General features: G+C 48.4%; 1 long non-coding RNA gene across 1 annotated transcript in view; it reads right to left on the bottom strand.

Moving 5' to 3' along the window:
* Window positions 1-438: 438 nt before the first annotated feature.
* Window positions 439-26,496, bottom strand: part of LOC138288544 (uncharacterized) — a 58,893-nt gene continuing 32,835 nt past the window's right edge. Inside the window, exon 4 of the long non-coding RNA XR_011202449.1 lies at window positions 439-1,105. This is a non-coding gene — a long non-coding RNA (uncharacterized lncRNA). The remainder of the gene's footprint in view (window positions 1,106-26,496) is intronic.

Below are 26,496 nucleotides of genomic sequence, written 5' to 3'. Positions count from 1 at the left end.
CAAGATGGGGACAATACGCAACAAATGCCAATGTCACTCTGCCCAGCCAACACATGCAGGAGATTCCATATAGACACCTCAAAGTATGAGCAACACACTACCTGCAAACATCACACCTCAACCTCAACCACAAACACAACCACATCTACCTGCACCACCTCCATCTGCACCATCTGTACCACTTCACTCCCCAACAACATCAATACACCAACAACAGTAGCAGTCTCAACCAATCTCCAAACCAGCACTGTGTAGCAGGAGTAGTAGTACCCCCCTCCAAAAAATCCTGTAATGGTTATCACAAGCTTTTATTCTGTCACTAACTTTCAATGTCACCATTTTGTCATCATAAAACATAACAAATTTCAGTCAAAGCCTTGTGTCAACCTTTCATGTGTGTTGAATGTTTGATGTTGGATTTACAACATTTGAAATGCATTCAGATATAGAAAGTATCTTCAAACTAACAAAACACTCCCTTCGGTTGGCATACAATGCATTATACAGATACGTTTGTAAAAGCAAGAACGAGATTGTTGTTAGAGTTGTAAATTGTTTAATACTTATTTAGGGGTAATGAAAATCTGTCCTTGGAAAGAGACCAAGAGGAAAGAAAATAAAACCTTTAATTAGAGGGGAAATGCTAACTTGAAGGAGGGTGGGGGTGGGCAAATAATACAAAACACATCAAATGGCAGATGGAAGTGTCCTTCAACTCTAGTTAATATGTGTGTGCACTGGGAAGAGGAGATGATGCCTGGGCGTGGGAGCCTCTGGAGTTACCAAAGTTCTGGTCGCAAGCCCAGATGGTGTGAGGCTCTGCTCTGAGGACACCCTGATTGATCTTGCTAAAGTCCAAGGGGAGTCCCATTAGGTTCCTCCTCCTGGCTGTTGCTGTCCACATCCCCAATCTCCCAATTGGCTCGTCAACCTCTGTCCAGACTTTCTTAGTAGCTGATCTTGTTATTCTCTGGGTAGGCATTGTTGCTAGTTATTGTGTCCTCAGACTCAGTGGTTTTACAAAGTCTCTGTTTCAGCCTCACAGTTGAGGTACTTGTTTCTTGCCCTTGGCCTTGATGTGATGTTTTATGGCCAGCCAGGTTTGCTGAAAAGTAATGTGAAAAAAGACAACCATTTTGAACTCATATGGTCAGTTATGTATCTCTGCATAGCTTTTGATAAAAGGGATTTCTTTCCAAACTATAAGTGTTGACATTGTGGAGTCTTTAATATGTTTCTCTATCTCCTCCTTTCATATGCACACTCACATATGGTCAAACAAGAAAAACTACAGAATAACTTTCGAATCAGCTTTGCTTTTCAAAAAAGAAAGGAGTTCTACTAAGAGGTGATTACTGTGAACAATCTACTTTAAAATGTTGAACATTTTGCAAAGGATGTTGAGAGGTCAATACATTTTGAAATAAATATTTCACACATTAATAATTAATTATGTGAAAGGTAAAGGTAACAGTTATATGTAGGAAGTATGGTAAAAGTAAATAATGTCAGTATCACATAAATTAAAATTGGCAAAATGAAAGTGGTGGAGAATTGCAAATCAGAGTTTGTTTACATGCGTTTCCATTTTGCCAAGCTCAGCTGTTTTTGTCAACCCAAACTTAACAAACAATAAATATGAATGTGAGCAAAGTTTAGTTTTTAAAACTTTCATACAACAAAAAAACAAATTGTTTATTATAACATGGAAGGTTATACTGAAGCTCACAGTGAACGCATGACAGGACACCACTCTCAAAAACACATGTGCACTCAAGAGATTATTTTTAATATACACTTAGCATCTTTGTCCTGCTCAACCACTTTCAGCTGAGCTTGGAGAGTCTGAGGACCCTCGAGTACAGTGGTGTCTTATGCGATAGCTGAGAATGTGGCTCGGAGTACACACCCCATATGTCCTAGGCTTAAGCGAAGGTTCTCCCAGGGTTTACAGCAGAACTTCTCCCACAGGGAACGGGCACCCACTGCACTGCAGCACATGACAATATGTTTTCAGATCTTAGTCTGTGCTGCATTGTTTAGCTGAACCTCTGGTCTGCCATAAAGCTGAGGGTACTGATGGTGATATCTAATACAGCCAGAGAGAAGGGGGGTCTCATCAAGTCCCCCAGCCATGTTGGGGGTAAGAATCAGGCAAGCTGCAGCACAATAGCATTGGATGCTTTTGTGGCAAAAAAAGGGATGGCTCAGAATGATTTAAAAATAACCAGCTTCCTCTTCCTGTATGTAATTTCTTGCTTGTTGCGGTCTTCACCCCGGGTGCAGAGTCTACGCACTACATATGGGGTAGAGACTCTACATTCGGGGAGGACATTGCAGGCATGAGCCCACTCTCCGCATTCTGAACTGTGACGCCACACGTGGGAGGTAACCCTCCATATGCTGAGGAAACACCATCACATGCAGGAGCAAGATCCCTGCTTGTAGCAAAGTGACAAATTTATTGAAATAGAAAAACAGAGGGGACCCTAATGTGTGTGTGACACATCAGATGAGTCGCAGTATCTAGCAATGGCAGCTTCCCTGATCATGCCAAAGATTTTGATCTTTTGCCTGTAAAGACCCACCCCTCCCTCTGCCTCCTCATCAAGTGGGAGATTTCTATATGGTAAAGTAAACATTTTCTTCATAATTTTCTGTATGGAGATCTCTTCCCTGACTGTGGAGTCTCCCTAAAATAAAGTATAGTTAAAAGTAAAAACATTTACTAAACTTGGAAAAACTAGTTAAAATATTATTATGTTAAATGTTATTGTCAAATATTTTTAAATGTGTTATTCAAATTAAAACGAAATGGAACACTACTTCTAGCTGAAGACAGCCAAATCCCAACCTTCCAAGATCAGGATCACTTTTTTTAGAACTCAGATTCTACCACTGAGGAAAGCTTCAGGCTGTAGCTCTATGACTCCAGATACCTTCTCCGAGAGGTCCAGTTGAACCAGATTTACTGCCGCAAAGAAACCACGAGCAGGAGAAACCTACATTTTCAGTCCAGCAGCAACACACCTTTGTTGGATCAACCTGACAGGATTGTCCCAGTCCTCCAGGTCTCAGGTCTCAGAAGGAAGGTTCAATCCTCTTCTGATCTTCCTGAGCTCCAGCAGTGTTCTGAGTGGGTACTAGGCATGCCACAGTTTGCCTGATACTGGCTCCTCCCTAACCAATGGGATAAACTTTCAGAGGGGTTCACCCTATCCATTTTTGTGGCATTTCCTATGTCCCCTACTACAAAGAATTCCACAGTGCCCTCTCTGCATAAATCCAAGATGGTCAACCTCTTCTCTTCTCTCCTTGTCCAGAGCCTGTGTGTCGACCCCAATGATGTGGCTGGGAAAAGAGCAGCCTCTTTTCTGAGTTAACTCTGAACCAGTTCTGGAAGCAACTCCATCACCACTGGGATTGATGACTGCCTGAGTAGGGAACAAAAGGAGGGGTCTGTGCAGGTGTCATCTGACATCTGTGTGTGACAAAAAGCTTCCTTTGAATTTAATTAACTTCCTATGCACTACCCAATTGGCCATCCTGCCATAGGAACACAGTCACCACCTAAAGCCCATGCCTTTGTCTTTGCTCTGGGAGCAGTTTTGACACATCATTCAGGCATTTAGCCTTTAGAGGGGTACAGCTGGAGGCTAATGCAAATTAGCCTTCTGAGGCTTATGGCAGGCAAAAGGTAATTTTCTAAACCTAGCTTTTCTTTAATACTTACTAAATTTAGACTTCACTAATGAATTGGGCTTGAAATAAATATTACATAGAGTCCAAGAATGACATTCCAGGTGTTTCCTAGCCTAAAATAGCATTATTAAATGTAAAAATGCATCCCCGTATTTCTCTATGGAACAGACAGTCTTGCTACAGTAAAAATAGCTGATAGGTGCTAGTCTCTGTAAGTACATGTTTAACATTAATTTCTACACGTCCTACTTTTAAATACCATGTGCCTTGCCTTATAAGCTATAAGGCCTACTCAGTGGAGACCTGGTCATATTTAAAAGGAAGGGTTAGATCTGTCAAACTGTTACATTGCTCCAGTCAGGCTACAATGGTAGATCTGAAGCCATGTCTAACTGCCACTGCAATGAGTGGCCCGACAGGTGCTGCAGCCTACTAGTGACATTCAATTTACAGTCCCTGGATACACCTTGTACAATATACTTAGGACATATAAGTAAGTTAAATATGCCAATTAGGGTTACGCCGATTCAACCATGTTAAAGGGAGTGGTACAAGCACTTTCCTACTAGTTACACAACAAGATGATGGAAGGAGTGCTAAAACAGGGTATGCCCAGACGTGGGTTCCATGCTCACTATGGGGGTCATTCTGACTCCCGTGAGCGGCGGAAGCCGCCCGCCTGGCGGGAACCGCCAGAAGACCGTACCGCAGTCAAATGACCGCGGCGGTCATTCTGACTTTCCCGCTGGGCCGGCGGGCGACCGCCAGAAGGCCGCCCGCCGGCCCAGCGGGAAAGCCCCTTCAACAGTGAAGCCGGCTCCGAATGGAGCCGGCGGAGTTGAAGGGGTGCGACGGGTGCAGTGGCACCCGTCGCGATTTTCAGTGTCTGCAAAGCAGACACTGAAAATCTGTATGGGGCCCTATTAGGGGGCCCCTGCACTGCCCATGCCAGTGACATGGGCAGTGCAGGGGCCCCCAGGGGCCCCACGACACCCGTTCCCGCCATCCTGTTCCTGGCGGTTCAGGATGGCGGGAAGGGGGTCGGAATCCCCATGGCGGCGCTGCTTGCAGCGCTGCCATGGAGGATTCCTATGGCCAGGGGAAAACCGGCGGGAAACCGCTGGTTTCCCTTTTCTGACCGCGGCTTTACCGGCGCGGTCAGAATTGGCCAGGAAGCACCGCCAGCCTGTTGGCGGTGCTTCTGCGGTCGTTGGCCGCCAGGGTCAGAATGACCCCCTATGTCACTGAATTCAAGCAAACTGGTTGATGAGGGGCGATACCCTAAAACTGGTCCCAGGATGCTTGTTTCCGGTCCAGGGAGGACCTGGCCTGACAGTGCAGGCTGGACTGTTCCCATGGTGAACAGGGTCAAGACTGATTTTCATATGGTTGGAACCAAACTGGGGTGGCATGGTGAACAAAAGGACGATGGATTAACCCCAGATCTGTGACTGAGGGTGAGTATTTGAAATGTTTCAGCACATCCTTGTGTGTTGCTACCTTCCTATTTGTTAAAAGGGGTAAGGTGTACAAAGTTCTACAGCCAGCAAAAGTAAGGTTTAGCAAAAAAGTTGAAAAATCCAGGGTGGCAATACAAGAAAGATAGATTTCTTACAGGTAGAGCATCTAATGCCAGCAAAGTTCAGAAGGTTGCCATAGTCAAGCCAATCTGCACCTGTCCATGCAAATCTGAGGCCAAGCATACTACCCTTTTTCCCTTTGACGTTGGCCAGTCCAAAATTAAGGATTGTTCTTCCTTTCCTAGGACCGAGATTCTGATCATTTGTTGTAGTGTGCCTTGTCTGGCAGCCCATGTTTGCTCTTTAATTGTTTTCCTGAATATCACTAACCATTCTCAGCCACCTTCTTAGACTAATATATTTGATCCCATAGTTACACATCGAAACACCTTTAAAGCAATATTATTTAATGTCCGCTATTTATCTAAACACACAACTTAAATTCAAGACCACATCTACAAAATGAATTAGACGTCTTCTTTGACACTAAAACATGGTTGAAAAAATGGTGTTAGTGCCTAATGATGCCACTCCAATTAACCATAAACTGCTTCACTTTCTGGAAAACTACCCTCTCCACATCTGTCCTCCTTTCTTCTTTTCTGGCTGACTGAGGTACTGTACTTAATGTTGCTCACAATGCTCCTCTTATTTTTACAACTATTTACTGTACTTCCGGAAATACCTAACATTAATTAATGACTTTACTGATGTTAGTTTCCTTCATTACCACTTGTTCAATCTCTACCATTCTTGGGATTTTAACACACATATTGCTGCCTTCACTGACCCGCTTGTGCTTAAATACCTTGACTTAATTGTTGTTCTTAAGTGAAATTCTCTCCTTCGGCTACCCACATTGCAGGCCAAATTCTAAATCTTATCATAGTCCCCTTAACCCAATTTCTTTTCTTCTACATCTCCATCTGTCTGATGTAATCTATCCTCTGTGGAGTTCACGTTGTCTATTCCTTACTGTGTGTCTGCTCCCTGTTCCTTGAAATGGCCTTCTAGAAATTGGAACAATTTCACCATGTTCACTTTTGATCCACTACTCCATATTTCCAAAGGAGTTGCTCTATGCAATAATTCTACTGAGCAAAATAACACATGCTATACACATATCTCTCAAGCATTGAATTATATTTCTTCCATTACTGATAAAATCAATACAAACCTAAACTAACTCTATAAGGCTGCCCTTTTAAAAAATAAATCCAACATTTAAGAAGTCTAGTGTCTTGATTACTCGACAAGAATGCTTTCCACAACTAATATGAAAAAATAACTATGTAAATTCCCACTGGTGCCGTCTTTGGTCCAGATAATATTTCTCACTTATCTGTGGGCAATTAGCTAACTTTTTCTCTCCAAAAATCAGTAGCATTGGAAATGAAATTGCAGACAAGTTTGGCCTTACTTTCTGTTCCTTTGGACTCTTTGGGCCAACGTCCATTCACTTTCTCAATCTACCTTGAAAACAATACTTGATTCTTGTAAATCTGACTCCCTCTCTCATTTAATCTTTGTGAGATTTCTTTCACCTTTAAAAGAACTTTTATTGCATGCCATTTCAGACATTCGGAATTGCTCGCTAGTGTCTCACAGCATACCTTCAACTTTTAAAGCTGTTACAGGTCTTATTCGCTCACTACCTTAATGCACACCAGCTCCTAGACACCACACAATCAGGTTTCTGGCCCAACCACAGCACTGAGACTGTCCTCATCGCAGCCACAGATGACATCAGGATGATCTTTAACCGTGGAAATACAGAGGCCCTCAACCTGTTCAACCTCTCAGCAACCTATGACACGTCTCCCACTCCACCCTAATCAGAAGACCTCATGAAACGGGCACCCAAGGAATCGCCCTCAGCTCCATCTTCTCCTTCCTCACAGGAAGAACACAAATATGTCACCCTATACATCGGAGGACAAGAATCTCATAAGCAGAGTCCCACAAGGATCATCTCTCAGTTTGACATTAGACAACATCTACATGACCCCACTGGCGGAAGTTATCACTTCACATAACATAACATACTCACATATGTAGACGGCACTCAACTCTCCCTGTCGGACAAGACCCCACCAAGTTTGCCACCAGCATGATTGCAGTAGCCACCTAGACGAAATTCAATGGCCTCAAGCTCAACACAGACAAATCAAAAGTGTTAATCTTTGGAAGGAACGCTTCTGCTTGGGACTCTTGAGTGGTGCGAGGGTGTTGGCGCAGTTGAGGACAGCCAGCTAACCTCAGTCTACCCCCACCACTCATGCCCGAAATGTGAGAATCATCCTGGATAATAAAATGGACAGAACACAGTGACCGCCACTTGCTTCCACATCCTGAGGATGCTATAAAAGTTCTTCAATGGCTATCAGACAACACAAGGAAAATGGTTACACAGGTCCTGATCACCAGCAGGCTTGACTATGGAAATGCACTGTATGCTGGAATCACTGAGAAGCTACTGAACAGGCTCCAAACCATCCCAAGTGCTTCAGCAAGGCTCATTGTCAACCTATCTAGCCATACCCACATCACCTCACATCTCAGAGAACTCCACTAGCTCCATATCTACAAAAGCGACCTCTGACCTGTTTTTGGTCTAGAGCTCGCCCCCCACATCCGCAGCACCACCTTGCTGTCTCGTGCCCCTGACCCCCGCCCACGCCCACGCTGCTGCTAGCGTGTTCGAGGCCCTCCTCCACCCGCTGGCATCCTCCTGCGCCTCATCCCTGGTGTCTAGTGGGCTCTGGTAAGCTTCGCTAGACCCGTGTGCAATCTGCCGCTTTTGCCGTATCTGTAAGTGTTTTTACTTTTCAGCGCTTTGCCTCCCTGCGCTCTTGCCCCCATTTGTGCCCCTTCTGATTGCTGTTTTCCGCTTGTACTTTGTGCCATTTTACCGTATTTGTGACTGTTTTTGACTTGTGCTTATTGTTCACTTTTGTGCCTCTTTTACCTGGTTTTTCGCCCCTTAGTCGCTCCCCCTTGCCGCTGCCTCCCTGCGGCCCCACCCCCCTCATGCCCCCATTCTCCGCTCCCTCCCGCCTCCCGCCTCCCAGCTGCTCCTCCCTCCCCCCTCCCTTCTTAATGGCTGGTGCTGCGTATCCGCGCAGCGGGCGCGCAGCGGGCGCGCCGGAGGCAAGCCTGTCTGCGCCCGTCCGCGCCTGGACCGCGCCCAGCGCCACCCCCCCTGGTTCGCACGCCACCCGCACCACCAGTCTTCGCTACTCGTCCAGCGAACTCCTCGCCCTCAACCCTGGCTCCTCCACAGCCTGCTTCCAGGCCACTCCGAAGCACACCAAAGGACCCTTCTCCTGCCGCACTTGCAACTTCACCTGCAACAGAACAAGGAAGCACCAACCACCTCCACTGCATCCTCCTCAACACACGCTCCGCACGAAAGCACGCCATCGAGCTCTGGGACTTGCTCGATACCACCGCCCCAGACGTAGCCTTCCTGACCGAAACCTGGTGGAACGACTCCTCGGCCCCAGACATCGCCATCGCCATCCCCGACGGCTACAAGACAACCAGAAGAGATCGCACCAACGTAATCGGTGGAGGAATAGCCATCGTCCACAAATCCACCCTCAAGATCCACACACACACGGACGACACCCTCAAGACAGCCGAACACCTTCACTTCCGGATACACACGGACCCCAACACTACCCTCAGAGGAACTCTCATATACCGACCTCCAGGACCAAGAGCCCCCTTCAGTGACACCATTTCCGACCCCGCAAGCACCCACGCCCTCGTCTCGATGGACTACATCCTCCTTGGAGACCTCAACTTCCACCTGGAGAACAACAACGACGCCAACACCACATCACTGACCACCAACCTCTCCAACCTCGGACTCAGACAACTGGTCAACACACCCACCCACATCGCCGGCCACACGCTAGACCCACTCTTCACTGCCAGCAACCACATCTCCTTCAGCCACACCACCGAACTCCACTGGACCGACCACCACTGCGTCCACTTCACATTCAAGAAACACACCAAACACCACCGCACCCCACTACCGCCGCACCGCCGCTGGGGCAAAGTCACTGAAGACCAACTAACCAGCACCCTCGCCAAGAATCCGCCGACCGACCCTACCGACCCGGACTCCGCCGCCATCAACCTCCAACAGTGGATCCTTAACTGCGCCAACACCCTCGCACCACTCAAGAGGCCCACCATCAACCAAGAAAAGAGAAAAGCAGCCTGGTTCACAGACGAACTCATCACCTCCAAACGCACCTGCCAGAAACTTAAGAAAAAATGGCTTCTCGAGCGCACACCCGACAGCCTGGCAAGCCACAAGGAAGCCACCCACAAGCACCACCAACTTATCTGACTCACCAAACGCTCCCACTTCACAGAACGCCTAAACAACGACGCACACGACAGCAAGGAGCTCTTCTGCATCGTGAAGGAGCTCTCCAACCCCAGCGCCAACGTCAACGACGTCCCACCTTCCCAGAAACTCTGCGACGCACTCTCCACCTTCTTTTACCAGAAAATCGCCGCCATCCACGACAGCCTCAACACGACACCTCCACCACACCCCACCCCGACAACTCCTCCTATGCCAACCGCCTTACCACCTGGACCCACGTAGATGACGCCGAAACTCGAAAGACCATGAACTCCATCCACTCAGGATCCCCCTCAGGCCCCTGCCCACACCACGTCTACAACAAAGCCGACTCCACCATCGCCCCCCAACTTCGAAAGATCATCAACCTATCTTTCGATACTGCGACTTTCCCGGACAGCTGGAAGCACGCCGATATCCAAGCCCTCCTCAAGAAACCCAAGGCGGACCTCAATGACCTCAAAAACTTCCGCCCGATCTCCCTACTCCCCTTCCCAGCGAAGGTCATCGAGAAGATCATCAACGCCCAGCTCACCCACTACCTCAAGGACAACTCCATCCTAGACCCCTCCCAATCCGGCTTCAGACGCAATCACAGCACCGAGACTGCGCTCCTCGACGCCACAGATAACATCAGACAGCAAATGGACAACGGCGAAACTTCAGCCCTCATCCTCCTGGACCTCTCCGCTGCCTTCAATACGGTCTGCCACCGCACTCTACTAACACGTCTCCATGAAGCCGGAATACAAGACAAAGCCCTCAACTGGATCTCCTCATTCCTCTACGGCAGAACCCAGAGAGTCTGACTCTCTCCCTTCTGCTCCGAAGCCACCAACCTCATCTGCGGCGTCCCCCAAGGCTCCTCGCTAAGCCCAACGCTGTTCAACGTCTACATGGCACCCCTCGCACAACTGGCCCATCAGCACAACCTCAGCATTCTCTCCTACGCTGACGACACCCAGCTCATCCTCTCCCTCACCAATGACCCACACACCGCCAAAGCCAACCTCCACGAGGGCTTAAAATCCATCGCCGAGTGGATGAGAAACAGCCTTCTGAAATTAAACTCCGACAAGACGGAAGTCCTCATCCTCGGACGCACCCCCTCGGCCTGGGACGACTCCTGGTGGCCCACCGCGCTGGGACCCCCCCCTACTCCAGCCAACCACGCACGCAACCTCGGCTTCATCCTCGACTCCGCCCTCACCATGTCCAAACAGGTCAACGCAGTCTCCTCCTCCTGCTTCAACACCCTCCGCATGCTCCGTAGAATCTACAAGTGGATCCCGACGGAAACCAGAAAAATGGTAACCCAGGCCCTCGTCAGTAGCAGACTTGACTACGGCAATGCACTCTACACAGGCATCCCAGCAAAAGACATCCAACGACTCCAACACATCCAGAACGCCTCCGCCCGCTTGATCCTCGACGTACCCCACCGATGCCACATCTCCCACCACCTGAAGGACCTCCACTGGCTCCCCGTGGATAAGAGGATTACCTTCAAACTCCTCACCCACGCGCACAAAGCACTCCACAACGCCGGACCCGCCTACCTGAACAACAGACTCAACTTCTACGTCCCCTCCCGCCAACTCCGCTCTGCCAACCTCTCCCTCGCCATCGTTCCCTGATTCCAACGCAAGACCTCCGGCGGCAGATCCTTCTCCTACCTCGCCGCCAAGACCTGGAACTCCCTCCTGACCCCCCTGCGCCAGACCCAGGACCTCCTCACCTTCAGGAGACTCCTCAAGACCTGGCTCTTCGACCAATAGCAGCTCCCCAACCCCCTCCCCTCAGCGCCTTGAAACCCTAACGGATACGTAGCGCGCTTTAGAAATTTAATGATTGATTGATTGATTGATTTCAAACTGCTCACACACATGCAAAGCACTACACAACATCAGCCTGGCCTACCTCAACAACAGTATGCACTTCCACCTAGCCCCGGGCACCTCCTCTCAACCAGACTATCAATAGCACACTTAACCTACATCTGCAGATCCACAGCTGGAGTTCGTGTTTTCTATTACATACACCCTAAAACTTGGAACAACCACCCACACCACCTCAGAGCCTCCTCATTGCGTCTTGAATTCCGCAAGAGCTGAAGACCTGACTTTTCCAATAACCCGTCGAAGGAGACAGTTGCCTAACACCCTTCAAAGTGCCTGGATGCCCTCATGAGTGATTAGTGCACTGTACAAGTATTAATAACATAACTCCTTTGAAAAAACACTCCTTGGACTCTTCTCCTGTTGGCATCACTCTATTCTCCCTGCCAAAGAGCCCTTCAAAAACACTGCTTAGTTAGTAAATGCAAGACATTTTGAACGCTTCAACCAAGTCCACCTCTATTCTGTTTTGATGGAAGTATCAGATTTTCCTGTGCTGATAGTACTGAAAATAAAACTACTTTAAGCACAGTTATGGGTGGAGGAAATGTTGTCAGGGCTTCAGATGTGGCAGGGTGTCTGGCACGGACCGCAGCACCAAAGGAGGTAGGGACTCAGATGTCAGAACACAGGAAGAACTGAAAAGATTTTGGAGGAGAAAATAGACGTTATGTTGTTCAAGGCCTCCACTCACCTTCAATCCTCCTTTGCTCTAAGTATAAAGGAAATCAAAAGTGTGCATACTCACCTGGTAAACGACTGTGGGAGGCCATTAAGTGTCCCAAATTAAGTTGTTTTCAGAAAGGAATTGATCCTGCACCAGAAATTCTCCTCTCCATATTGTGATCAGATAAGGCAAAATGAGAAAGAAAACATAAACTCAAAAGTGCCTAACCACTGCTGATAATCTGTATTCATAACTATAAAGTGCGATCTTGAATTTAAAGAATAAGTCTGCAGTGGTGTTTACTCATGCCCATAATGACTGCAAGCAGAAAAACATGCCAGCAAAACACAAATCCAGGGAAGTCTCCTGAAGTGTCTACTACAGAGTTTACATTGTTGCAAGGCAAATCATCTTTGTTGCTGGCTGTGTGGTAGTCCCCTCATTATGCCTGGAAGAGGACTGGAATGCAAGTGATACAGGTGAACCCCACTCCACTTGTGGGTGTCCGTATTCCACAAGAAGCTCATTTCATAGGGAGGACCAGCTGGATGGTTTGTTTGCCCAAACTTCTTCCCTGGGGTTGTGTGAGCATGGGGCACTGTGTTATTTATGGTCACTCACCCTGCTTCCACTGTACTACTTCCTCCCCCAAGCCCCCCCTTTCAGTCCCCTTTTGTTGTTTCCATTGTACCATGGCTCCCTTGCCACCTGACAGAGCTGGTATCTACCTTTATAAAAGGCAATGGGAAGCAGTACCCTTAATAGTTTGCCCCATCTTGGGACCCTGTCCAGGTTTTCAGGGTGACACATGCGGTATCTTCTCACCAAGTGTCAAGCTGAGACAATTGCCACTGGCTCCTATGTGCAGTCCTCTCGACCATAACCAAACCAATCACCCAGATAGCAGAATGTGCATCTATGCCTCCTGGAGTCCAAGATCTCAGCCAGTTTATATCTATCAATGTTATTTTCCTGGTGGTTTTCAGTAGGTGGGGGTTGGATGTTGGCCACCAACCCAAACCAAACCACAGGTTGCTTTTTAGAGGAGTTTCTCATCTGGATTATTTGCATTCATTCCATGGTTTATGGGAATGTACTCACCCGTGAAAAAGAGACATAGGCCCTCATTACAACCCTGGCGGTTGGTGTTAAGGTGGCGGTAATTACCACCAAATTATAATCATGGCGGAAAGATCTCCGATAGACAACCAATGTACCACACCGACCACCAGGGTAGAAACAACAGTCACCACAGCAGTAGCCACCTACAGCCAGGCAAAAGTCAATGTTCCGCCCACCATATTCAGACACAGCAAACTGATACCTTTTCCGGGGCGGTGCCAACGACATCAAAAGCCTGGCGGAAACCGAGCTCAGAAGGGAAAGGACTCACCATTGGAGATACAGGGAACAACCACGCCGCCATGGAGCCCGAGCTGCATGTCTTCCCCATGATCTTCTATGTGCTGCTCCACCACGAACATCAACGCCCGCGAAGACGACAACAGTGAGTACAGCCGACTCGCACGCAAGGGAGGGTGGGACGAAAACGACAGTGACACACACACGCACCACACATCCTCACCTCCAACACCATACACACAATCAGCAGCATCACAAAAACATTCTTACCCCGTAACTTGGATGGATAATGCAAGGACAAAATGATTTTGAAAGAGGGAATGTAATGAGAGCAACACATCAAGATAAATAACTTAGGCAATATAATAGATATATACATATGTACACAAAAAGGGACACAGCCCAGTCCACAATGTAAATAGGCCAAATGGCCACAGGCCAAAGTCCAAGGCCACACATGTCACCGGCATCAACACTGAGAGAACACTGCAGGGGCATCAGTTGGTAAATAGGCAGGCACCTCGGGGGGGTGGGGAGGGCACCTCAGCCGGGAGATGGAAGAAGACCACTGCTTCTGGAGGGGCCAACATGCCCTGTGCCTGGTCCTGGGGATAGCAAGGACACAGTCTCTCAGGTGGGTGACTTGCCCACTTGCTCTGGAGGGGGCAATATGCCCTGTGCTTGGTCTTGGGGTGTCACAGTGTCCTTTCCTCGGGATCTGCCGTTGCTGAACAAAAGGCCCATCTTCCGGCGTCACCAACTCAGAAAGCTAATATAGCACAGAGTTATGATGAAGCCAGTCGGAAGGAAGGGAATTAGGGTAGGGAACAGCTGGGAGAGAGATCTGAAAAGAAAAGGTTAGAACAAATATGCATTTACTCATTCATAGAAATATAACTCATCAATAGACTCTTGACTCAAATGCGTCTCCGATATCTGATGGAGACCCCTTTTGAAATGAGGGCAAAGCCCGTTCTTTGAATCATGGAACAAGAATAAACTACGACCTCAGAACCAAGAGATAGCAAGAGCTTTGAACTCTGATTATACTCAGAATATTAATCCTGTAACATCTATGCATTCATAACATAAACCTTGGATCATGACCTAGAAAATCTCAAAGAATTAAATATGCTTTTCACATATTATGCTTTCCAAAAAACAATGAAAACTATGATTTGCTTATCTCCAGAAATACTTTTGCATTCACAGCTATAAAGGCCGAAACGTTTTTACTCATTGAACTTGAAGCGCTTTACTTATAACACCAGAAAGCGCTTTTACTTGTGTTGCCCGAAGCGCTACACTCATTATGCTAAGGTGAGGCTTTACTCGTGTGGCCTGAATCACTTTGATTGTTGTACCAAGAGCCTTTTACTCCTGTGGATTGAAGCACTTGAATTGCCGTGCCAAGAGCGCTTTACACCTATGGACTGAAGCGCTTGAATTGCCGTGCCAAGAGCGCTTTACATCTGTGGATTGAAGCACTTGAAATGCCGTGCCAAGAGTGCTTTACATCTGTGGACTGAAGCCCCTGAACTGCCGTGCCAAGAGCGCTTACATCCGTAGACTGCAGCGCCGGAATTGTTGTGCCAAGAGCGCTTTACATCTGTGGACTGAAGCGCTTGAATTGCTGTGCCAAGAGCACTTTACCTCTGTGGACTGAAGCGCCTGAATTGTCGTGCCAAGAGTGCTTTACATCTGTGGATTGAAGCACTTGAATTGTCGTGCCAAGAGCACTTTACACCTGTGGACTGAAGTGCTTGAATTGCTGTGTCTAGAGCGCTTTACATCTGTGGACTGAAACACCTTTAATCATCACGCCTAGGCCGCTGTAACCTGGAAAATGGAAACTGAAAACGATTTGCTCGTTGTGCTATGGGGCGCTTTACTTCTGGAAGTAATGACTTCCTCCAAAATTGAAGTCATCAAGGACTTACCGCTACGAGTACGACCTGCTTGTTTTGAATTCACCATGGAAACAAGGATACTTAGATCGGATGCCACTCTGCCATGCAGGAACTCTGCTCTTCTTCAGAGAATCCCCCACGAGGTCTGACTGCATTGAAGTCTTCAAAATAGTGAGCAACGTGCTTGGGTGTGGCTGGGCTTTATAGGCCTGCCACACCCCAAGATAACTGCTGCCTCTAAAAACACGAGAATTGTAGTCCCTTCATGGAATAGCACTGATAAGTGCATCTTGTCCACCAATGTCCTGAACCTGCAGCTCTATGAGCTTTGCCACAGGGCAGACAACGCTGATGGCCACCATTGGAGCAAGAGGGGATGACATGTGGTGCGCAGAAAGTGCCGCAGAGCCACGCAGCGGAGTTTCGGGCGGGACCTGACCGCGCATGGTCTTATTCCTGACATGGGGAGTGCAAGGCCACAGTCTCTTGAGTGGGTGACTTGCTCTGGAGGGGGCAACATGCCCTGTGCTTGGTCCTGGGGAGTGCAAGGGCACAGTTTCTTGAGTGGGTGACTTGCCCACTGGTTCTGGAGGGGCATTGTGCCCTGTGCTCTTGATCCTGGGGACTGTTGGGCATGTGGGTGTCTTACCCACTGATTCTAGATGGGGCATTGTGCCCTGTGCTCTTGATCCTGGGGAGTCTTGGCTATGTGGGTGTCCTACCCACTGGTTCTGGAGGGGGCATCGTACCCTGTGCTCTTGATCCTGGGGAGTGTTGGGCATGTGGGTGTCTTATCCACTGGTTCTGGAGGGGGCATCATGCGCTGTGCTCTTGATCCTGGGGAGTGCAAGGTCACAGTCTCTCAGGTGGTTGTCATACCCACTGGATTTGCAGGGGACTGGCCTCACAGCAGCCTATGGAGGCAGGATTACATACCGTCGGCTGGCGGTGACGGCTGCTCAGTGGTGGTGGGGAAGGCTCCTGCCCATCCCCTGCAACCTCGGACAGCTGCCCACTGGAGGTGGTGGTGCTGCTGGTGGGGGGAGGCTCCTGCCCATCCCCTGCAACCTCAGACAGCTGCACAACCATGGTTGGTGTTGGGGGCTCCGTCACAGTTCCTGCCCCAGGCCCCTTGCTCTTCCTGCCTGCTGGTGCAGGCTCCTTGCTCTTCCTGGCAGCTGGGGCAGGCTCCTTTACCTTCTTAGTAGCTGCTGGGGTGGGCTCCTTGCTCTTTCTGGCAGCTGGGGCAGGCTCCTTTCCCTTGAGGCTGCCTGGTGCAGGCTCCTTCACCTTCAGGACATGTGGCCTGGATCCTTTTCCACCACGAGTGGGTGTGGCGACGCTTGGGCCCATGGACTGGGTGGCTGACGTTCTTGACTGGGTTCTCCCTACCCTGGCCATACGTGCAGGACAGGGGGGGAGGTGTAGGGAAGAGGTCAATGGTGGATAGGACCAGTTTTTTAGGGACGTTGGGGCGGGAAGAGGGAGAAGGAATGGGAGTGGAGGAAGAGGAAGTGGTTGTTGGAGTTGTGTGTCTGCTGATTTTGGGTGCAGGTGCATGGGCTGGATGCTGTTGTGAGGTGGATGGCTGTTGGGTGTCTGAGTGCTTGGGTTTGTGTACCTTGGGGGAGGGGGAAAGACACAGTGGGGGAGGACACAGGGGATATTTGCATGGCTGTTGTGTAGGTGTCTGCCAGAGTGGTGTGTGTTCTGCTTGGTGTGGTGATGATGCTGGTAGTGGATGATGATATAGTGCAGGCAGGTGTGAGTGTAGACGGAACTGGGAGGGGGGAGACAGTGGAAATAGTGGATGTTGGTGTGTCTGCATCTGGGTGGTGTTTGTGTGAGTGCCTGTGGGATGAAGTGTTTGCCTGTACCACTCTTGTGTGTTGTCTTATGTGCATGCTCATCTGGCTGTGTGCTTGGGATGGGTTGGGGTTGAGGAGAATGGGACTGGGAAGAGGAAGTTGGAGTGGGGAGAGTAGAAACAGGGACAATAGCTGCCATCAGAGAGGAGGCCAGAGCCTGGATCGATCTCTTTTGGGCCGCCAATTCAGTGTGAATGCCCTCCAGAAATGCATTAGTCTGTTGCATCTGGGCTGCCAGCCCCTGGATGGCATTCACAATGGTTGACTGCCCTACAGAGATGGATCTAAGGAGGCCAATAGCCTTCTCACTCAGGGCAGCAGGGCTAACTGGGGCAGGTCCTGAGGTGCCTGGGGCGAAGGAGATGCCCACCTTCCTCGGTGAGCGGGCACGGGCAACACGATGAGGGGCTGCTGGGAAGGCGGGGCTGGTACGGGGGTGGAAGCTGTACCTGTAACAGGGGTGGTCACAGAGGTGTCCGCCACCAACAGGGAGCTTCCATCGGAGGAGGTATCTGTGTCAGAACTGTCCCCTCTAGTCTCCGCCGTGGTGCTCCCCTCACCCTCCGTCCCACTGGTGCCCTCAGCGTCGGTGGACTCTGCCTCCTGGGGGATGCAGCCCCCTCTGTCACCGGTGCCTCTGCTCCTCCGCCAGATGATGCTGATGCACATAAGGACAGGGTGACGAAACAAAAAGGGAGGAATAGACAAAGGATACACTTGGTCAGTGGCTGCACCAGCACCACCCTTGGCGTACACAGCACCCTCACACACAGGGAACAGCCCTGCGAAATATGCCATAGCACTAGCAGAGAAATTGTTAGCAGCCAAGCCATGGGGAGGGGCACACACCGCCAAATGCAGTACACCTGGGACCCACCCAGCCCTGACCAGTTGTGGATGCCTACGAGCTAGGTACCTAGATTATCCATTCTGAAGCCTAGCCACCAGGGGACCTATGCTGCAATGCCAGGCCTGGCCTACGGGCACCCACTGACACACATCCCCCTCCCGGATACCACCCTACCATGCATAAGTTGTAATGATGGGCACTGTACTCACCCCCTTGTGGTTGCTGTGATGCCCTCACGTGCCCATCCAGCTCAGGATAGGCCACAGCCAGTATGCGGGCCATCGGGGGTCAGGGTTCGACGGGCACCCCTTCTTCGCTGGGAGGCCATCCACAGCTGGGCCTCCTCTGTCTTTCGTACCCAGAGTCACAGGTTGTCCCACCGTTTCCAACAGTGGGTGCTCCGCCTGAAGTAGACCCCCAGGGTCCGCACGTCCTTGCCGATGACACGCCATACACCCTTCTTTTGATGGGCACTGACCTGCAGATGAAATACACACAGGAAAATAGAATTAGTCAAACAGTCCTACCTGTTAGACTTATGGCCCACCATACTCCTTCACATCACCATTTACACACACATGGCCCAGCACACAACCAATACGCTGCCCAGAGGACATCCACCCACTCCCCTTATGTGAGGCCTTTACACACACCACTCCATGCATTCATGCAACATGCATCTTGCCCACAGTGTACTCACCTGTTGGTCTGGAGTCCCATACAGCAGTCTGTACTGGGGTAGGACCCCATCCTCAAGTCTCTCCAACTCTGCTGAAGTGAAGGCTGGGGCCCTTTCCCCAGTCACACAGGCAATGGTAGCTTCCAGACACAGATGACAGCAGCACATGCAGTGTAGGTCCTCTCCTGTTGAAGATCAGGTGGCAAGTGAGGGATGAGATAGAAAATGGCAGTCACGTCCGCAGCAGTGGATACCATCACCGCAGGTGTAGATTACTGTTGGCCACTGTAACCCATAGGGCCCAATGTTAACCAATGAGGAGTTGCACAGCGGTTCCCGACCGCCTCCTACAACGGCACACAACGTCAGCGGAATTACCTCACTTACGCCTGTCCCTCCACACAAGACGGGGGGCAGGCCCTGGATAATTGCTGCGTCACTGGTGAAATTAGGACATACTGTACAAATCACACTTACCCATTACAAATTAACAGCATGCAAAGTTCTGTTGTAGCCCCATTGTTCAGTTTGTGACCGGCTCCTCACTCTTTTGCCCCATAGATTGCTACCACTGTGGATGAATAGGAGATGGAGACTTACCCCCGTGTACAGACCCATGGTGGACTTGGCAACAATGGAAGACAGGCACATTGTCCTCACCTAGAGACTGGACAGAGCCACAATCACAGAGCGTTGTGCCCAATTGGAGCCTGACCTGATATCTGCTATCAGTCACCCCACTGGGATCCCCCCTCTTGGGCAAGTGCTATCTGTACTCCATTTCTTGACAACTGGTTCTTTCCAAGTGACAGTGGGCTTGGCAGCAGGAATGTCACAACCAATGTTCTCAATAGTGCTGACAAGAGTGTGATTAAACACATGTGCAGCTACATTGTATTTCCCCAGGTTGAAAATTTGGCCACAGTTAAGACCGAGTTCTATGCACTGGGACATATCCCCAACATAATTGGGGTGATTGATGGAAAACATATTGCGTCCCCCCCCCCCTCAGAATGAACAGGAGTTCAGAAATCGGAAGAGTCTCCACTCCATGAATGTACAGATGGTGTGCTTGGCGGACCAGAACATCTCTCACGTCAATGCTAAGTATCCTGGGTCGGTGCATGATGCCTTTGTCCTGAGGAATAGCAGCATCCCAAATGTGATGGGCCAACTACAGAGGCACAGGGTGTGGCTAATAGGTGAGCTCTGATTCCCACCCAGTAGATGTTGGTGTATGGGTATGGTGTGGGCCATATGGGATAGTGTGTGGTTAAATGTTGTCCCTCAAAATTTGCAGGTGACTCTGGTTACCCCAACCTATCATGGCTGCTGACCCCTGTGAGGAATGCAAGGACAAGGGCAGAAGAACGTTATAATGAGGCACATGGGTGAACCAGAAGGATAACTGAAAGAACCTTTGGCCTCCTGAAGGCCAGAATCCAGTGCCTCCATCTGACAGGTGGATCCCTGTGCTACTCACCCAAGAAGGTCTGCCAGATAGTAGTGGCATGCTGCATGTTGCACAACTTTGCCCGGAGACGCCATGTGCCTTTACTGCATGAGGAGGAGGCTGGAGATGCCCGTGTGCCAGCAGTGGACCCTGTGTACAGTGAGGATAAGGAGGCATCAGTGATCAGACAATACTTCCAATGACACACAGGTAAGACAGTGTTACTTCATTTTTCAATTACATTTGTTTGAATTTCTGTGGCACTGGCATGCTGTTTGTTTTCACCACTTCTATGCCCACTTACTGTACCCTTTGGCAATTCATTATGCAGATGCTGGTGACCTCACATATGCTCTTGGTGTGATCACTGCAGCCAGCTACAGGTCATTAATCTATGCTCATTTTCTGTACAGTTGAATTGCAATGTTTGTACCTGTTCAAATGAATACATACTTGAAAGATTTGACATACTCCAAACTTCTTTTTTTCCCCAAGGGTGTTTATTGAAGTGCTAACATATTGAGGGACAAGTGCAATGGGATGGGGTGATGATGGAGGAAACTCCAGGGTATTGTTCCAGTCTGTAGCACAGGTGCATTGTCCAAGGGGACATAGGAAGGGGAGCAATGGCAGTTCAATGTGGACAGGGTGACAGAGTGGGACACTAGGGTGACAATCAGGAGACTCTCATTTCCTTGCGAGGGTCTTGGCAAGTGTCTCTGGCTTCTGTCTGGATGGCAAGGAACGTTTGTGGGTGATTCTCCTTCTGCAGGGGTAGGGGTGCTGCTGGCCTGTGAGTCCTGTGGCGGGGCCTCCCGTCCACTAGCCGCAGCGGAGGTGGAAGGCTGTTCAGACGTCTGGCTAGTGGCAGTGGCCCGCTGCTGTGTGACTGCCTCCCTCATAATATTGGCCATGTCTGCCATCACCCCTGCTATGGAGATCAGGGTATTGTTGATGGCCTGCAAATCCTCCCTGATCCCCTGGTACTGTCCCTCCTGCAGCTGCCTGTTCTCCTGCACATTGTCCAGGATCTGGCCCATTGTGTCTTGGGAATGTTGATTTGCTCCCAGGATCTCTGCAAGTGCCTCCTGGAGAGTTGGTTCCCTGGGCCTGTCCTCCCCCTGGCTCACAGCAATCCTCCCAGTTTCCCTGTTGGGCTGTGCCTCTGTCCCCTGAACCGTGTGCCCACTGCCACTGACCCCAGGTCCCTGATTGTCATGGGTAAACCGTGTGCCCTGGGGTCCCTGTAGAGGTGGACACACTGCTGATTGACGTGTCCTGAGGACAGAGGTATGGGTACGCTGGGTGCTGTGGTGGTGTTTCCTGATGGGGAGGCTCTGTGGTGGTGTGTGACTGGGCCTGGGTAACTGGCTGCCCAGAGGTCCCTGATGGACCAGGTTAGACATCCAGATCCTGAAGACCTGAGTTGCTGTTATCACTGTGGGCCTCTTCTGTTGGGGGATTGGATATTGCTGGCACGTCCTCTGCGCTGGCATTGGCTGGAGTACCTGTGGGGATGTAAATGATGTGTTATGGTTTCTGGTTCTGACATATTGTGCATCCGTGGCTTGCCCTCTTTGGTTGTATTTGCCCAGGCAGCTTTCACTTGTGTATGTTGGTGTATGGTGGGGTGATTAGTTCTCTATAGTGTACCGCCGTTGAATGTCCACCGTGGTGATTCGTGGGTCATAATGTGGTGGGCTTAGTTCTGTTGGTGTAACAGTGTGGGTTTTGATACCACCAGTTTATCACTGACCTTTGGTCTGACGGATTTATGTATGTGGCTGAATAGTGACGGATTGGTGTATGTGTGTCATAATATGGTGAACAGATATCGGCTGTGGCAAGTTGGCGGCGGTCATCGTGGCGGTAAGTGGGATTTACAGCCAATGACATAATGATGGCCACAGTACTGTGGAGTAGTACAGTGACTGTCCTCTGGGGGCATGATATCATTAAATGTGAATTCAGCAAATGGAAACAAGGATCTCCGAGTGCTTTCTTTAATGATACTGTGTTAACATTTCAAATACATATGTTGCTCCCTCATTACTTTTGGGAGACTGACTACTGAGTATTTCATTCTGGAATCGTAGTCTTCATCTTTTGACATTAATATTACATTAACAATTTTAGTTTAATGTGATATCAGTTTTCTTTAACCTACAGATAGCATTGTTGGATCAACTACTGTGTTGTTCTTTTTTCATTTGTACTATTGGTTTAGAAAGATTTATTGTGAACAATGCAAATGTTCACAATGGGGCATGAGTCACCCATTTCTTATCTGTGGTTGGCCTTCTTGTCAATCTCATGTATTTACTTCCTATTCAATGGCTTTCTTTCCTCTTCATGTCTTTGTCCCTCCCCTTAAGCATAGCTATATACCATTCTTTGGACTGGATGACTAGTTTCCTTTCACTGCTTACATGCAGGGAGCTAGGTTTTCCTTTCCTCTTAGCACTCCATAGGAGTGTATGTGTTTTCAGGCACTCTTACCCTCTCCCCAGTGTGTTGCTCCTCCTTCACATGCCGCACTCTCACTCATCCGTTGCTTCCTCCAGCCCATCCTGACGTGGTTGGCTTTTTTTTCTATAAACCCACCCTCAGTTACGCCACATGACCATCACTTCTTGAACTCGCTGCTCTTGTGCAATGTTTACTTGCTTACATCTACCCCACTGCTCCTCCATTGCTCCCCCTCCCCTCCACATTAATTTCTTTTAAAACGTTTTATTGGGTCCCAGCACCAGACCTAGGCTACTATTTTAAAAAAAATCCACTTTCATTGACCTTTTAGTTCTTTTTTAATTTAGTGAGCCAGGATGGACGACTGCCATCTTAGAATGATACATTTAAAAATAAGATGCAGCTTCAAGGCATTTGCAAGCAAAAGCGTCATCATGGTGGAAATCCATAGCATCAAAATGCCTATGTGCACATGAGTGATGACACATGAACACATATACATCATTGCACTCAAACTTCTTTTATGCCAATGGTCTTCAGCATCCACAATAACCTTTGTTTTGACTGATGCTGAACAGCTTCAACAAAAACGCACTGGCAAAGCCCAAAGGCTCAATCTCTCAACTTTGCCAATGCTAGCTGTTGGAGAGGAATTGGCTTACCTTGTCAGAGGCTGTTATCATGGGTAGGTAAGTTGTGTAATCTGATTAGAGTGGTCAAAAACTGTGTCCAGAGCTGCTGCTGATAGCAGACTGGTTAGGGGCAGATGTTTTTCCTTCAGAATCAGGCAGATTTGAACAAAATCCATAGTGATGGTCTGTCAGTGTTGTACTCTGAGAAGTAATGGTTGCAACCAATTGGTGCTTTGGCGGTGGCTTTCTTGGGGCAGAAATTACATCCAACCATATTATCCAAAAATCAAATCATAATGATGATTTGCAACACCTTCAATTATCTATAATTAGAGTGTTCCCTGAACACTGAGGAGAGATTGTCAGTTTATATAAATAGCCAGCAACGCTCGTTCTTTTGTCTTTCAAGAACCCAATGAAGAGAGTGAACAATTCCTTAGACTCAGGTTTTGCTCACCTGTTTTCCTGCTTCCAGTCACCTGGGGGGTGACTAAAACTTTGCATTCAAGAGGGGGATTTGGCTTTAGGTCTGCAGAGTCCTTCCAGTACATACGTTGTGTGGTTGTTATAGAGGTTTAGTCGCTAGTTGGCTTCATGAATGGCTTATAGGGTGCTAACACATGTATTTCCCTTTTTCTTTCCCTTTGTCGGTATTCTACCTTTAATGATAATGAGGTGAATTCAGTCATTGTGTCCAGCAGGATAGGGATCCAAGACAAGGAATCTTTAGCTGCTCTTTAGACCTGCTCTTTAGACCTGCAAAGAAAACTATGGGCCTGATTATGAGTGGTACAATGTTGCAATAAAGTTTGCACCATCTCTGTAAATCTCGTCAGGGCAAACATGTCGTAATTTAATGGGTGAAAAAAATCCCATGTAGGTAGTAAGCATCCATGCACTATCCGCATGATGTGGCTCGTTTTTTCAGGGCAAAGATTGTGACAACTAGAATTTACCATACCCAATGAATTCCAAACAAAGGGGTATAGTATTTTATCGGCTGAAATAAATATTGTATACCACTCGGGGTCTGGTATACTCAGGCCCTGCGACTTGCACTTTTTCCTCCCATTGAGCACAAATTAACCCTCACCTCATGAACAAACGTTACACCACCAGGTAGTGGCGTAGCTTGGGGGTGCAGGGGGGGCCGGCCGCACCGGACGCAACATCTTGGAAGAGACTAAATCCACGGGTTAGGGGGCACAAATTACTTGCCTTGCCCCGGGTGCTGACAACCCACGCTACCCACTGCCACCAGGCAGTCCAAGAATACCAAAGAGACATTCAAACGAAACAATCTAGAGACTGTAGTCCCTCCTATCTGTGCTGGGCGAAGTTGTAAGGTGGCGTTGAAAGAAAGATACCTTGTTAAGAGTGATAAGTGGACTGTGTGCTAAGCAGCTAATTCCATCTATATGATTTGCAAGGTTGACGCCATGTCACCCAGTAGTCTGCCAATGCAATCTGGGCGGATGTTTGACACCTGGGGTTGTAATATGTATCTGGTGCGCTGTTCATGTTTGCACCACAGAGCGAACTTGAATAGTGAGCTCAGTTATAATGCATGTACTGCCCTCAGAGTAGCCCCGAACTTAGGCTGCCCTAGGGGCAGAGTATTCAGGGAAATACCGAATTGCTGCTGTAATCATCCACTCTACTTTTCACTGTGCATGCAGCACCCTCCTGCAATTTCGTGAGAGGACAGAGAGCCCCCTATAGGTGGGCATAGTGAGTCACTGCTCCCACCTCCAGGGGCTTGTCTGGAGGGTTCACGGGACTCCCTTTATTATTATTATCATTATTATTATTATCACATATTTATAAAGCGCAACGTTCACATAGCAGATATCCTGTCCCTAAAAAACAGTACTGAACACCAGATTAAAATGAGCAGTTGCAGTATCATCAAAGAGAAAAAGACATTGGGCGGCAGCTCACACGTATCACACTGAAACCCCTAGAGCTCCTTCCTGTATAGGAAAGGGCCAGGTCTTCAACTTTCTCCTAAAATTAAACACGGTTTCTTCCTTCATAAGGATTATTCCACCACTGTGCAGCTCTAACTTGAAAAGGCCTGCCACCATATTTTAACTTTTAAAACCTGGATACACAAATCAGGTTTCCTGCAGCAAATCAAAGCTGTCTCTGCGGTCTGTAACTTTATCTTCTAAAACTGAAGGACCCATTTTATTCTGGACTTTAAAAATAATGCACATTTCTTTAAATATGATTCTTTCCTTCATTGGGAGCCAATGTAGCTCTCTTAAGACACATGAGGCTGAATCAAACCTGGACTTATTTAAAGTCAGTTTCGCTGCCATTTTTTATATCCTCTCCAGTCTGTTCATCAAGTAGTCAGGGATACCTAGCAACAGTGCCTCACAATAATCTAATCTACTAAACACTGTGCTCTGAATCACCAACTTCCTTGCTGGTTGGGGTAGCAGACCAACAATTTTCTTAAGATTCCTTAACAGCCCATAACATATGGACACTGTTTTATCCACTTATGTTTCCATTTTAAGATCTTTGTCTATCAGGACTCCCAAATTATAAATGCAATGTGCAGTCTCCATAGTGCCCAAATGTCGTAGTTTAACTCTTTCTCTAGGCAAGACTGCTGGCTATGGGATGACAGCACTTTTGTTCGTAGGTGACTAGGTTAATCCTACAACAAGTCGCAACTGTCGGCCCAACACTCCCAGCTCACAAGCAGAACCTCACCAAAAACACAAACAGTAAAAGGTGACTTCTGGCAGCCTTTATGCATGGACTCAAGTGTGCGACATCTCAGGGAGGTTGTGGTCAAATGAAGATTACCCTTTTCTCACATGAGCAACATGTCTCAGTCATACACAAGCAATGAAAGAGATGCAGTAAAGTTTTCAATAGGTTCTTTGAACAAGACTGCAATCTACTGTAAATTGCATGTGCTGCAATGATTAGGATACTGAACAATGCAAGATACAGAATCGTAAAAACGAGAATCATGAATACAAAGACCCCCACCATCTTGCAATAACAGGAGATGTAAAATAAGTGTGAAATAAACCCTAATACCTAGCATGATGAGCCTAATCTCTAACCTAAAGACAG

This window comes from Pleurodeles waltl, chromosome 4_1 (assembly GCF_031143425.1).
Source record: "Pleurodeles waltl isolate 20211129_DDA chromosome 4_1, aPleWal1.hap1.20221129, whole genome shotgun sequence".
In the NCBI taxonomy this organism is placed as follows: domain Eukaryota; kingdom Metazoa; phylum Chordata; class Amphibia; order Caudata; family Salamandridae; genus Pleurodeles; species Pleurodeles waltl.
The sequence above is the reverse complement of the archived record's forward strand: the minus strand, read 5'-3'. Positions and strand labels throughout refer to the sequence as shown.